The sequence below is a fragment of the Durio zibethinus genome, chromosome 3 (assembly GCF_047325235.1).
Source record: "Durio zibethinus cultivar Kanyao isolate XHJ-2024 chromosome 3, ASM4732523v1, whole genome shotgun sequence".
NCBI lineage: Eukaryota > Viridiplantae > Streptophyta > Magnoliopsida > Malvales > Malvaceae > Durio > Durio zibethinus.
The window spans coordinates 9,197,149-9,208,598 of record NC_143164.1 but is presented as its reverse complement, the minus strand read 5'-3'; the positions used below and the strand labels follow the sequence as shown (position 1 = coordinate 9,208,598).

At 29.1% G+C, this 11,450-nt stretch overlaps 1 pseudogene across 1 annotated transcript; it reads left to right on the top strand.

Moving 5' to 3' along the window:
• Positions 1-5,930: 5,930 nt before the first annotated feature.
• On the top strand, positions 5,931-11,020 carry LOC111298959 (PHD finger-containing protein 1-like; annotated as a pseudogene). Its single transcript, XR_016340926.1, has 6 exons — positions 5,931-6,228; positions 8,742-8,827; positions 9,151-9,495; positions 9,587-9,860; positions 9,943-10,155; positions 10,243-11,020. The product of XR_016340926.1 is annotated as a PHD finger-containing protein 1-like (transcript).
• Positions 11,021-11,450: the final 430 nt, after the last annotated feature.

Below are 11,450 nucleotides of genomic sequence, written 5' to 3'. Positions count from 1 at the left end.
ATTTATTACATAATAAATAATAGTTTAAATAATCTTGAAGTCAGATATGTAATGAGACTTACTCATCAAAATTTTTTATTTTTGTTATGAAATAACATAATTAAAAACTCATTTTCCATCAAAATTATATGTCAAAATTTTGAACCTAGAAGGCTTAAATTCCACAAAATACGGTACTTATTTTTTTTATGAAAAAAATATGGTTCTTACTTAATTCTTTTGTTACAGTAATTTGGTCCATATTAATTAGCTATTATATTTACATATTTACATGGAGATATGTATTAAGCAACATAATTAGTATAAACTTCTTTTATCCAATAATTACTATAAAGTGTGTAAAGGTTAGTATAAAGTTATCTTGATTTTAACTTAAATTATTTTTTACTATCTTTTTTGTTTATGTGTGTATATATATATATATAAAGTATACAATATGACATAATTATAATGATTTTGACTTTAAAATAACTCCCAATAGTTCTAAAGTTTTAAACTTATATGCAAAAACTTTTCTGTTAATAATTAAAAGCAGCTTAATAATAGGTAATTAAACAATAGATTTAGATTTCTTTTTCATAAAAATATACCTAGATTTAAACAATACTTGATAAAAACTATTAAAGTAGTAATAAAATGTAATTAAAAGTTACTAATTAAATCGAGAAAAAAATGCAACTAAAAGTTTCAAGTCTTATCAATGTGAAATTTAACAGTTTTTCAAATACATTCGCAATTCATATCTAAGTCAACCATATAAATCAACTCATCATTATTTTATGATCTATAGTGACGTTTAAGGATATACAAGAAGTTTAACGAGGCAATTTGATATGATCTACAAGAAGAAGTGCTATTATGATGCTCGATTTTGCTTTTCCCTTACTACACCCACCTTTAGCCTTCGCTTCTATCATCCGACATTGTTCTAGATGGTTTATTACCTTCATCAATGATCACACCATAGTTACATGGGTGTTGCTTATGAAAGACAAGTTAGAAGTTAGTTCAATATTTCAAAATTTCAACAAAATGGTGCAAACTAAATTTCAAGCAAAAATTCAAATGGTTAGAATAGATAATAGGCTAGAATACTATCATTCAACCCTTGGATCTTGTTAGATAAAAAAATTGTTTCATTAGAGCTTATGCATTGAAACTCTTCAACAAAACAAAGTTACAAATAGAAAAATAGACACCTGATAGAAGTTGTAAGATCTATTATGCTAGACTCTTATGTCCCAAAACATTTTTGAGAAAAGGTAATCCTGACAGTAGCCTTTCTTATCAATAGGATGCCTTATCGAGCATTAAAATTCCAAACCTCATGTTATACACTTCTCAAAACCTACCTTCATGTCTAAATTATTTCTTTCATACCAATTAAAGTGTTCGGATGTACTACCTTTTTTTATATACATTAACAACAACATTGTAAACTAGACTCCATGTCACTTAGGTGTATATTTTTAGCTACTCACTAAACCAAAAAGGCTACAGATGTTATTCACTAACTACTAAAAAGTTTTACACTTCTATGGATGTCACCTTCTTTGAGAATTAACTGTTCCCTCCTAAAATTGATATTTAGGGGAAGAGTTCTAGGGAATATCAACTTTGAAAGATTAGGACATCATCTGATTCTTCCTCAATTCATCTGCTAATTCAAATTCCCATTTTAAATAATTCATCTTCTTCTTTTGAGTCAATTAGTCATCCTAAGTCTCCAAAATCTTTTGAAACTACATAAAAGACAAAAGCTAAAGAAATGATTATATGCTTAAGAAGACCGAATTCTTAAAAAGAGATAAGGACCTATGCATCTTTAACATAAAATCAAGATTTTGAACCAAACTAGGGATTTTTTAAATTCAAACAAGTAACACAATTATTTAACCTATTTTTGATGATTTTTCAATTGATCTTGATTAGCTTATTGTTGTAAGAAAAGGTGTGAGATCATGTACTCAGCACTTTATTAGTAATTTTATTTCTTATAAAAGGTTGTTTCTTACTTACCGAGCACTTGTGACATCATTAACTGATATTCATATATTGAATACCATCCAAGAAGTGTTCGAACAACCAAAGTGGAAGGTTAGGTAATGTAAGAAATGCAAGCACTAGAGAAAAATGGCACATAAAACATTATTTATCTTTTTGGATAAAAGAACCTAGTGAGATGTAGGTAGATTTTTATTATCAAACACAATACAAACGAAAGTGTGAATAGATTCAAAGCTTGTCTTACGACTAAGGGGTTCACTCAATTTTACGAAATTGATTATAAGGAAATGTTTGCCCTTGTAGCAAAACTGAATTCTATCTGTGTTACTATCACTTGTTGCTAATCTAGATTGGCCTCTTCACCAATTCAATATCAAAAATGTTTTTCTAAATGGTGATCTAAAAAAAAAGGTTTACATAAAGATTCCTCTAGGGTTAGACACCCAGGACAACATCAGTAGGTGTGTAAGCTTCGAAAATCCTTATATGGCCTCAAAGAAGTATATTATTACGCTGCATACTTATATGAAAAATCTCACAAGCATGTAAGACAATAGATATCATACTAATCAAACTCTAAACTAGCATACTAATTCAAAATCAAACTTTAAAAATTCTTCAAAATTTATAATTTATAATTTACAAAATCAAGTCTCTAAAATTCATGTGTTACACTTGATAAAAAAATACAATAATATTGTAATTTTATTGTATCAAAGTATTTACATTACAAGCTATATGATGACAAAGGATAGATGAAGTCTTGCAACATAATTACTTGTCAAAGCTAAGTCCGAAAATGCAAATATCAAAATCTAAATGTAAGAAAAATTAAAGGATTGAGTCTGATGACTCGACAAGTAACCGATGTCCCTTCAATTGGATTGAGCATGCCATAAAACATTTAAGTGAAAACATTAACTAAATGATTTAAAAATATAGGTAATCTTTTATTCACAAACATATTTTCACAAACCATATTCTTAAAACCAAATTCTTAAATCATAAAATGGAATCAAATATCACAAAATTAGAAATTTTATTTATATCTCGTAACATATTATGACCACACTTAACCTCTGTGGCATAAGTTAGAATCAAAATTACCCTTGTAGTGCAATGGGCAGAAGTATATCATAAGCAACTAAATCATTGCATAGACAATAATAATTAACCCATTAGTGTAATGGGATAGAATAAAAATCAAAATAACCCCTTTAATGCAGTGGGATAGAGGTATGTTATAGTAACCCTTTTAGTGCAATAGGGTAAAAGTATATCACCAGTGGCATAGTGAACAAAAATCATTATTCTCAACCTGTGGCATAGTTCGAAATTAGTATTGATATCACAAAAGTACATATCTACATGACCAATAATTAACCATCATTGGTAGGGTCAAAACATAGTCATACTAGAAGACAAAAACTAAAATATATTTTCAGATTACTCAACATGTACAAATTCAATATTTATATACTTTCTCGAAACATAATCCATACAAAATAAAGTCCATAATCATTGCAAAGCAAAATTTCATATTCCGACAATTGATGGATAAATAAATATATTATTACAAAATCATATTCAAAAATCAAAATAATATCAAACCATATTTCACACTCATAACAAAGAAATCATATATACATTTTGCATGCTCAACTTAATGTACAAATCAAATAGACAAAATAATATACATTATATATATACATATATAGCTATTATATATATATATATATACACACATATATAACTCTAAACATATTGAGGCTGATTTTTAGAAACATAAAACCGAAAAAGACCTTAAGTTACTTACCAGAACTTGCTAAAAACTAAAGCCAAAGAATAAAACATTCAGAATCACTAATAACCTATTAATCCAACAATATTTGGAGTCATAAACCAAAACTTATCTATTATCCAAATAATGACATAGCTTTTTCTGGTATACATTCTAGGGTATTTAAGGTGTAGCAACCTTTGTCATTAATTAAAATTTATTCTAAAAATATTTTTTAAATAAAAAGAATTTTATTTTATGATTTTGAATGGATACTAAAATACCTAAAATTTGAAATAATAGCCTAAAACTCAAAATCAGTATCGAACATAGATTTGGATGAGATAAATCATGACATTATTTTAAATTTAACTTTGTAAAACTTCCTAAGATAAATTGAAATTTTTTTATAAATTGACAAATCAAAGATAAATTTGCAGTATATATTAATTCACTAAAAATTGAATAAAACTTATTTAATCAAAATTTATACTCTTTGTAACAAATTAGTCAATTTTAGGTAAAAATATATTTCTAAATAATTTAAAAATAATTTTTATAAGTTGTTGAGAATTCTGGATTTTTAGTCATTTATTCTACTATGAGTACTTGTATATAATATATTATATCAAATCCAAAGGTCAAATTAATACTAATTCAAAGTTCACATGTAATACTACAATTTAAAATTTTGTTTCACTTAAAAAGACCTAGAAATCATAAATTTCAAATGCCTAAAATTTAAAAAATATCACAAAAATGCATAAAATTTCTAGGTTTTAGAGTTCTTTGGTTATTTTTAGAGTTTTGTCTCTTTTAGCACAAAGACTCCCTGATCGAGCCACTTATACCAAAATTAAATTCACATTTCATACTACAAACACCTTCAAAGAAACGACCAAAAAGGTTATCAAAAAATGAAGCTCCAATGACCCAAAATTGGACTACCAAATTATTAAATACATTTTTTTTCAACTTAAAAAATTCATAACTTTTAAAATACGCAACCAAATAAGAAGTTACAAAGTCCATTGAAAAGGGTCTAAAAAAGACCTTTTCATGAGTACCAAATATGCCATTAGAAAACCATCGAAAGATTGATGAAAAAATTAAAAAGATTAAAACTAAGTTTTAAGTTTATAGGAAAATTGTACAAAATTAAAAAGTTTGAAAGGATTGTATTTTCTTACCATATTTTGCAAAATTTAAAGCCTTAAGGCTTGAAATCTCCATTGGAAATGGCATCAACTCCTCGTTTATTTTTTTTTTGTGTTTTTCTTTTTTTAAGGCTTTTAAGATATATATATATATATATATATATATATCAAATCAATTTTTGAAAATTAGATTGACCCTTTAAAAGTTTTATTATTCAAATTAGTCATTACCAAAATAAATTTATACAATTTAGTCCCTCAAAAAATTTCATCTCTTAATATACCAAAATAAAACAATAAAAGTAAAATATCATATAATATAATTTTTATACAAAAAAATAAAATAACATAGCAAAGATTTTGGAAGGGGTATTACACTTAAAATATTTGTTGACTTCTTACTCTTTAAGAACATATTAACAAGTCCATAAGCTAGATACCATGATGACTCACATTGATTTTGAAAGTTTTTTTAATATATATATATATATATATATGATACGGTGCATATTTAGTGAGTTTTTTTAATAATTTTAAAATTTTTTGATCAAATTGATTATGATAATGAAATATGTATGTTGAAAACCTAAAATTTTTATTTTTTTAATTTTTGACGTTAACATCATAAAACATTAATTTTATAAAAAATTAATACATTAAAATAGAAGTTTTTAAACATTTTTTAAGAATCAAAGAGGGATAAACAATTTGCAATCGGAAAAGTATGATTCTTGAAAAAATATGACAATTTTCCCTAAAATTATATCTCAACATTTAAAAGTAAAATGTTTTTTTTCTCCAAAATTGAAAACTAAATTATTGTTGTCTGCAAAACTCTTTAATCATCCAAACACGCCACAGAGCATTGGCGCGAAATAACATTTCATTACCAAGCCCGGCACTGCTCGTTCAGCCGTACCTGTCCATGCTATTCCCTAATTGGTCCACGTGTCCCTCGCCTCTTCAAAAAATTTTGCCTCTTTTTATTTTCCCAAATTACGGTAGCATTCAAGAAGGAAAACAAAACTGACAAAAAGAGAAAAAAAAACCCAAAACTGACGACCAAACTGAACTGAAAAAAGACCGTCTTCTGTTTTTTTTTTACCCTTTTTAGTTTCATTTTCGGTAATAATTTTGGTTTTTTTTAAAGAAAACATTTTCTCTTTTTTCTTTAAAAACCCTAATGAGTTCATTTCATTTGGCCCTGATTTATCTGTTTTTTGTTCACTTCCTCCGCTCAACTCAAAGGTATTATGGCGTCTCATTCAATTCATTTCCATTATGGTGAGTTTTTCTTTTCTTTCGTTATTTTTTGCTTTATTTAAAGAAAGCTTTCTGCTTTGCTTTTCTTTTTGTATCTTTATTTTTGTGATTTTTTTTATACAGTTTTGACGAATGGCTGAAGATATTTAGTTGTTTTTGAATGAAATGATGATGGGTTTTGTCGTAATTTTCTTTTTTGATAGTTTTTTACCTAGAATTGTTGGCTGGGTATTGACCAATAAGGATTGAGACGAGTTGTGGGTTTTTGGATTTAGAGGAAAGAACGGTTTTAGGACAATATTTGGGGTGAAAGAATCTTTTAATGTTCTTTAATGGTAAAAATGCTAGTGCTAATGGTTTTTTAGTTGACAGAAAACTCTAGTTCTAGTTTGTTACGATTTCTTTGAGTAAGGACAGGATGGTAAGTTAGATATGTTGTGGATTTCCTTATTGTGTTTTATGAGTGTGATTTAATGTTGGTTAAACTGGAACTGTGGTAGCAATATTGGCATAGGGCCTTTGAAATCACTTTTCGTTGTCTAGGCTATGTGTTTCATAAATTTCTTGTCTTTCGAAGCACTTTGGAACATGAGTTGGGTGGTATGATTTGCCTCTCCAACTTGAATCTTGCTAAAGGTGATTGAATGCGTTCTCAGAAACTCTGTGTTTAACTAGTTCGAAGTCAAATTCAAATTCTAGATAATTGCATCCTTCAGGGATTGGCTGTTGAAAGTAATGCAAAGTTTTCTATATATTCCTCATAATAATCAGAATTTCTTTTATTTATATCCGCAAGTGACACTTGGATGATGTTGAATAGACTGCCCATGGTCATATCAGGAATATGCATTATGACATTGGTAAAATATTGATTATTGCTTTGTGACTCTCTTTCTCTCTCTCTCTCTCTGCTTGTTTATCTGTCTGTCTATTTGTCCATCAATTTGCCAATCTACTTTTTACTATTTGTCATCTTATTGCTCCTTAAAACATTTGTTTGCCTTTCTCAATCCCAATTCAATAATCCCCATCCCTCTCAACATTGGTTATTATTTGCTATATTCTGCCTGTAATTTTTGTAAGCATTTCTGTTGAAAAGGAAAAAGATCTGTCAAACCACATTTTCCCTCTAGTAATCTACCTTTGGTCATTTTATATAGATTGTGTCTCTTCCTGCCCTTTCACATGTTATTTATTTGTTGTTGCTTGGAGTATTTCATCTTAAATGTGATTGACTTGGGCTTGAAATTTTGGGTAAATATTTGCCTTTCCCAGAGCATTGCATCTGCAATTTTATTTTTGCTTCCTATTGCCTTTTCCATATCCATGCTATGCACAGGGTAAAGATGCCAAAAAATGGAATAAAATTATATAATAAAAAGGTTATAGGACTTTTAAACCACTCAAGTAATTTTATACTACTTATTAGAAGGAGGAAAGGGGAAAAAAAAAACTCTCTATGACCAAATACGATTTTCTATAAAAAAAAAATGTTGAATTACTATAAATGAGTGAAAAAATTTGACTGGAAAAGACTTGGCTCTATTTTAAAGGTTTTGAATAAATTCATTTTAATCAAATTGTTACATTGAGTTTAAAAAAAATGTAAGATAGAGATTATAGAGAAAATAATTACTTTTAGAAACAAGGATTGCTTCCCATAAAAATAATGCATTTCAAACAATTAATAAGACGCATATAATGTGAGGATAACTAATGCTTTTGTTAAATGATTATCTTGGTATTTTGCTTGTTTATGATTGATTAAGTAGCAACAATACACCATGTAAGATAATCCTTTCCCATCTTTTTTATCCACCTAACCATTAGCATCTAGATTTGAATTTAGAATAGAACCTTAATCTGTTAAGGTTCCTCTGAATTCATGGTCATATTGGAGTTTATTTTCGCACCTCAGGACATTTGCTCATATTAATTTTGAATATTATTACTCTGATGTCTGTCTGTTATGAATATATATCATTGATGCTGTTATGATCTATTCAACTTCTAAAATGCCGCAGTTTATAGATGACTTAAGATTTTATTTTGTTGTTTATTGCATGGAGACCATAATTTCATGATGGGTAATTTCTTTATTGTTTTTTTTAAATTGTTTCCTTTTTTTGTTGAGTCTAACAAAATTTCGTTTAATGATTGAAAGATTTGATGAATTTACATTTGCTTGCCTTTTTTCTTCAGTGTTGTGATTCTGCTCAATTGTAAGTAATTTTTTTTTTTTTTAAAGTAAGGGCAAATTTTGGTGACTTAAAATTTGTTTGTCCTTCATCTAAGCAAAGCAGGTTTTGCATTGTTAACTAGAGTGGAATCTAAATCTGCTGTTCTGAAATGTTACTTTTATTCATCTCCGTTGTCTGAATTTATAATGTTTGTCATTCGACATCATTTTGTCCTTCTCATAATGGATTTAGCATCTGTGATGTAGATTAATCTACTGTTTTTGATTCTTGAAGTAGAGTTTTATGCTGAATAATTTTGGCACTGCAGTAACAATTTGCATTTTGTTATTGCAGGTGACTGAATGTCAGACGTGTGGTGACAGGGGCTTCTCCGTGGCATTGATTTACTGTGATAAGTATCAGGCTTATGCTGTACATCGGTATATGACAACATAGCCATTGTCTGATAAATAACATACTTGTTTTAGGATCACCAAATGGACTTTAAATCTTTTATTTATTTATCTTGTTAGTGTTGACGGCAGAGATTTACTATTTAGAATTGTTGTAAAGATGGATGAGTTGAAAATATTGTAGTCACATCACAATGGAAACTCATTGCCAAAACCTTAAGTTAGATTCATATTGCACCATTTATCAATTTGTTAATTTGCTTCAGTAAGTTGATTCCTGATTAAGCCTTTGATTCTTTTATATATGTTTCCACTAATTTTTGCTTTTATGATTATTTTTCCTCATCCAGTTATTGCTTATATAAATTACCAGAAACTTTTGAAGAGCATGTTGTTTGGTTTTGTATGGACTGTGAACCAAAGGTTGCAGAACCATTTACTCTCCAGCAGGCTCTCCCTGTGACTGGCTTTCAATCAAGATTGAAGAAGGGCAATTCTGTTAGAGAATCAAAGGGGAAGAATGACATCAAAAGGATGAAGAAGAATAAGACAGAGCAAATGTGACAATGGGTCATTGGTTATATCAAAGGTCCAAAGACAAAGTAGCCCCTTGCTTCCAGCAACTTTTGAGGAGCATGTTGTTGGTTTTTCTGCAGACTGTGAACCAAAGGTTGCGAAATCATCTACTCTCCAGCATGCTCTTCCTGTGACCAGCTTTCAATCAAGATCATTGGGAGTGGTTGGGCCAAGCTCTAACCAGACATATTGAACCTCAAATTCCTCCTTCACACACTTGTACACATTCCAGAGGATCAGATTGGATTAACATTGATAAGGGAGCTGAATCTGTCTATAATAGAACACCTCTTGTAGCCATCAATGAGCATTTAAACATCATAGAGCATTACTTTTTGGACCCTGGGTGGAGGGAACTGGATGGGGTATATTCTGATGAAGCGGATGAATGTGTTAATACTAAAACAACTCTTGTGGCTATCAGCAACCAAATCCCAAAACACAGTTATATACCTGCACAGCCAATATTTGAACCAGTACGGAGGTGAGATTTTTGTTTCCTTTTTAATGTTTATGCTCATAATTAGTTGGTAGAAAAGCTCATGAGCCCAAATGATTGTTGACAGGGGAAGTTTCCATCTCTATGAAGAAAATCTTACTGTTGGAGTTATAGCCCATTTTTCTAGTGTAGCATGCTTGAAAGTTTGTGAGACAGCAAAATGCTTACCTCAATTGCTTTGCCTAAAATTGCTTCCAATATGTGATGTGTGGCCGAAAGGCTTTAAGAAATGGGGGCCAAGTGAAAAAAGTATTGCTCTTTATTTCTTTCCAAATGACAGGTGATACTCATTTGAATTTTACATAATAGTTGTTGTCTGTGTTCCTGACTTTGTACCTTTTTTTTTTTTTTTTTTCCACTTTTACAGGGAGACTAAGATTTTTGACAGTCTAGCAGATAAGATGATTGGCTGAATTCTTGGCATGAGAGCTGTGGTTCAAGTGTAGAACTGTTAGTTTACACTTCTAACATTTTGCCACTGCACTTTTGGAGTGAGTCTAGATATCCATTGCTTCATGTTTTGTTTAATGAACATAAGTTGGATATGCGGATGCCAATTGGCACGGAGTTAGATTAATTGGATTTGGGTTAATGATAAGTATTTAATCATTTAATTCATTTGCAAGGTTCCAGGAGAAGATCTATTTACGGGGAGTGTTTAGGTCAAAGCAAGCTTCACATTTAACAAATGTAGGTCGTGGAGAGGAGAAAAACCTCGTGAGGGCTTTAACCTGGGGATCTAGGTGGTGAATGAATAGATGTAGGTTCGAATGAATGGGGGGATCTTAACATGCATAAAAGCTAAAGGTGAGTAACCATCTTTTTCAATTTTAAGTATGAAAATACGTAATCACTCTATTTCTTATATCACACCTCACTTTTCTGTACGTTAAAAAATTTTATTTTTCTTATTTATATAAGTCAGTTTATTGCCACACATGTAATTTCTGCTGTCTAGGCTTGTACTTGTGGTTAATAAATTGGAAGAAAAAGAATAGAGAGTTTTTTGGGGAAATTTTTTTTCCTCAGCCAATGTTATTGTTATTATTATTATTTAATAATATGTATTTTTTTTTTTTTAATATTTGAGACTCTTTTATCGAGGAAGGGGGATTTGAATCTTATTCTTTTGAGAGGGTTATGTACATCATTGTTGATTAAAATGTTTGGGTGTAAAAATATGTCAATTTTGATCAAGAATGTTTGTATGATTCATAGAATATTGCCTGCGCCTCGACATTTTTTCATTCATTCTTGTTGTGGTCGTGGCATTTCCAATTGACGACCTAGTTTTTATGTATAGATATTGAAAGATAATTGCTCTGTTAAACTTTGTATAAAGTTAATTTTTATTTAAAAAAAAAAAAAACTCTAAAATGCATGCCACATGTTACAGAAGCGGAGAAAAGAAAAAAAAATTTCTTTTAATTTATTAAATGAGAAATTATCAAATATGCTAATAATGTAATTTTTTTAATTTTACAATGTCTTAGAATATATTTAAAAATAAAAAAATTAATTAAAAAAAATGAAACATGTGTTATTATATTAATTTTGTTTGTAAAATTAAAAAAT